A 3,498-nucleotide genomic window follows, 5' to 3' on the forward strand; every position below is an offset into this window, starting at 1 on the left:
GAAATTTTAAACAGTTGAACGTATCTATGAAATTGAATATGTTTAAATTTATTTTACACTCGTATTTCTTTGCAGCATTCCAGTGCACCTAACCTTCAGTGTATAACTTTTCGAGAGGGTATTTTAAACTCACGACACTATTTTTTCTGGTGCACTGAATCGAGCACAACGTTTCACACATAATAAAGTCTTTTACCAACCCCCGGGAAAAGAAATTGATATATACATGAGTCACTTCAAATGCTGCAATGAAGAGCTCACGAGTGTACTTTCGCTCCCAACAGCTTTCTTTAATGCCACTTCATTCACTATGCTAATAAAGTCGCCACCAGATCCCTTCAATTAAGCGTTAATGCTGTACAGTATTTTGAAAATAAAAATGACAAAAAAATGATTTAATTTACGTAAACATGGGTTTACTAAAGAAAAAACCTTTTCTTTTCGACTTCATGCAGATCATTTTTTGTTTAATTCAGCATGACGTTTCGGTATTAGACCGATTTCCTCATCATATAGCCATCAAATAGAAAATCATTAGCATAGAAAAAACATGGTCTTCGGTGATCACGTGATAAAAATGTTTGTAAACCTATGAATTGTGGAAAACTGCTAGCTATTTAAGTTAAACTGACTATTTGATCGAATTACGCTTTTTACTCATCGCATTGTACGCATTATCTTAACTTTTTGTTAAGAACGCTTTGCCTCTCTTTCGTCGCTTACCTTAATTCTATTTTTGCATCTTATCCTTTCTATATTTACGCTTTCTAGCCACTTTCTTTTCCTGAACTAAATTTGACATTTTTTCTTCTTATTTTTTATAATCTTATTCTCCCACTTCCCTCATCTTTCTCCTCTCGCATTTCCTTCTTCTTTCTTGCTATTTCTTTTAACCATTCCGATACATCCACTTTTCTCTTTTCATGGATAATATTCTCTATTGTCATGATTCCTTCGTTTATCTTATCGCTATCTTCCAGCTAATGTTTTAAAGTCTCTCTACATCTCTCACATATCCTGCATTTTCTTTTCTCCTCTTTACTCTAGTACTTGTTCACTTTTTTGCATTACCACATATCACCCTTGTGATTAGACTGGGACCGCACTTCACCGTAACCTGATATATTGTATTTGAAGAGGAGGTGATCCAAGCACGCTATACTTGCACTTGCAAGGTCAGCCGAGTTGCGCAATTTACAGTTCGGCAATGTAAAAACCGACAAGCAAGAAGAAGAGCTGATAGGAGATCATCCGGGAGATTCCCGATTTGCCGTGAAGGCCATTGAGGCCAAGCCCGAAACCTCCGGCAACTCACGCTCTCATTGTACTTTTTGCGATCCTCTTCTCCCTGCAAATATTTTGCTATTCCCTTTAGTCTTATCCATTTATATTTCTTAAAATATTTAGCTTCTCTTATTTTCTACTCCTGGCTTGAAAACATCTTAATTTCTTTCTAATTACTCTTATTGCAGTCTTATCTATTTATGTTTCATAAAATATTTAGCCTTTCTTATTTTCTATTCCTGGCTTAAAAACATCTTAATCTCTTTCCATTAACTCTTATTGTAGTCTTATCCATTTATATTTCTTAAAATATTTAGCTTCTCTTATTTTCTATTCCAGGCCTAAAACCATCTTAATCTTTTTCCATTCATTCTTATTGTATTTTTATTCCCCTTCAATTCATTTCCTTGACCGATTTCTTTGACCATACCCACACGTTCGCATGCCTTTCTCTTTATTTCATTAGATTTCCATCTTTTCATCCATGTTCCCGTTTCTTCAAGCATGCTTTCAAAACAGAGTCCATCTGTCGAATTCCTGTCGATCTACTTTATCTTTCATGCAACCTTTCCACGTCTTCATATTCTTTCCAACCCCATATCCCTACTCCATATAAAACACTCATTACAAGCCTGAAACTTTCTTCACTTCTAATCTCATTTGAATAATTTCTCTTCTATAACTCATACCCTTTTCGAACTGCTCCTTTAAATTTCCATTTTTATTGAATAAAAATCCTAGGTAAGTAAACTCCTTGAATTCCTCAATCTTGTTCCCTGTTCATTTCCAAAGCATTCTCCCTTTCTTGCTACTAGGCTACCGATGGAATGTTTGGGTGCATTTCCTTTGACGTATCCTACTCTCCAAATCTGCATCAAGTGCATAAATAGATAGTAGATAATTTTTGAGTATTCAGAAAATGTTTCGTATATATTTGTATATGCATTGTAAATATTCGTGCAATGTAAATTTTTGGGAAGCCAAAGTTGATTTTTGCACAGATTTAGAAAATCTTTTCTAGATTTGGCAACCCGAGTCGAAATATAAGCCTCCTTTTTATTTTCTTCAATTCTCATGCCTCAGAGACTTTACGAGGTTCTGATAAGAATTAATTCAATATACCCAGAAGGAAATATTATATATAGCTTATATAGTGTAAAGTATTATATATAATATTTATTTGTTTGATACATTTCTTTGATCAAACAAATAAATATCATATATAAAACTTCACACTATATATAAGCTATATATAATTTGTTTGTCTAGGTAATGCAAGTACGATTTAACTACTAATAATGCTCATAATACTCATAATTTGATGATTATTCATCAGGCAATTGTTAACATAAAATTCGAGTTCAATTTTTTAATTAGGAACTTAATAATAATTTCAGAAAAATTAATCATTTTTTGTTCAATTTTCTAATTTTTTAAACAAATTTAATAAACAAATGCATTATTTGAGTATATAACAACAAAAAAGACAACGGAAATGTTGAAAAAGTCAAAAAATGCCTCATTAATGCATTTATTTATCAAATTTATTTATAATATCAACAATAATAATTTTATGAAAAATGCCTACATTATATTGTTCTTGCTTATGATATATTATTGGAGTATCTTTAACTAATGTTACTCTCTGGAACTTAGAGAATTTCAACACAGAAAAATGACCACTTTGTTGCTCATATTTATTTATTTATAAAAACATTGAAAGCCTGATTTAAAATATAAAAAAAAGATTACTATGATTCTAATTTTAAATTATATAGGTTATTCACATAAAAAATATTATTATATAGGAAATTTAAAATAAATTTGATTTCGACATTTTTGATTATGATATTCTGTCACAAATTAAAAAAGTTTTTTTTTTATTTTTGAAGATCTGAAAATCGCATTTATCATTCAAAAGACATCTTATTAACAATTAATTACCTTCAAACTTTCTTGTTTTTTGTTAAAAATTTGTAATGATTCATTTTGAATTGAAATTGTAATTGTATTACAATTTTTTTTTAAATCATAAATAAAAACATGTAAAAAAAACATTTTAAATATTAGCGCCACCGGTAAATGCTCCTAGGGAAATTGAGTCAATTGTCCAGAATGGGAAGTGCCGCATATACTGGAACTTTATATTCTCGACAATTGTTTCTGTTGCTCACTCGAGACCTGACATGGTTCTTCTTGACTTCGAAAAGCGAA

This window comes from Belonocnema kinseyi, chromosome 1 (genome assembly GCF_010883055.1).
Source record: "Belonocnema kinseyi isolate 2016_QV_RU_SX_M_011 chromosome 1, B_treatae_v1, whole genome shotgun sequence".
Taxonomy (NCBI): Eukaryota; Metazoa; Arthropoda; class Insecta; order Hymenoptera; family Cynipidae; genus Belonocnema; species Belonocnema kinseyi.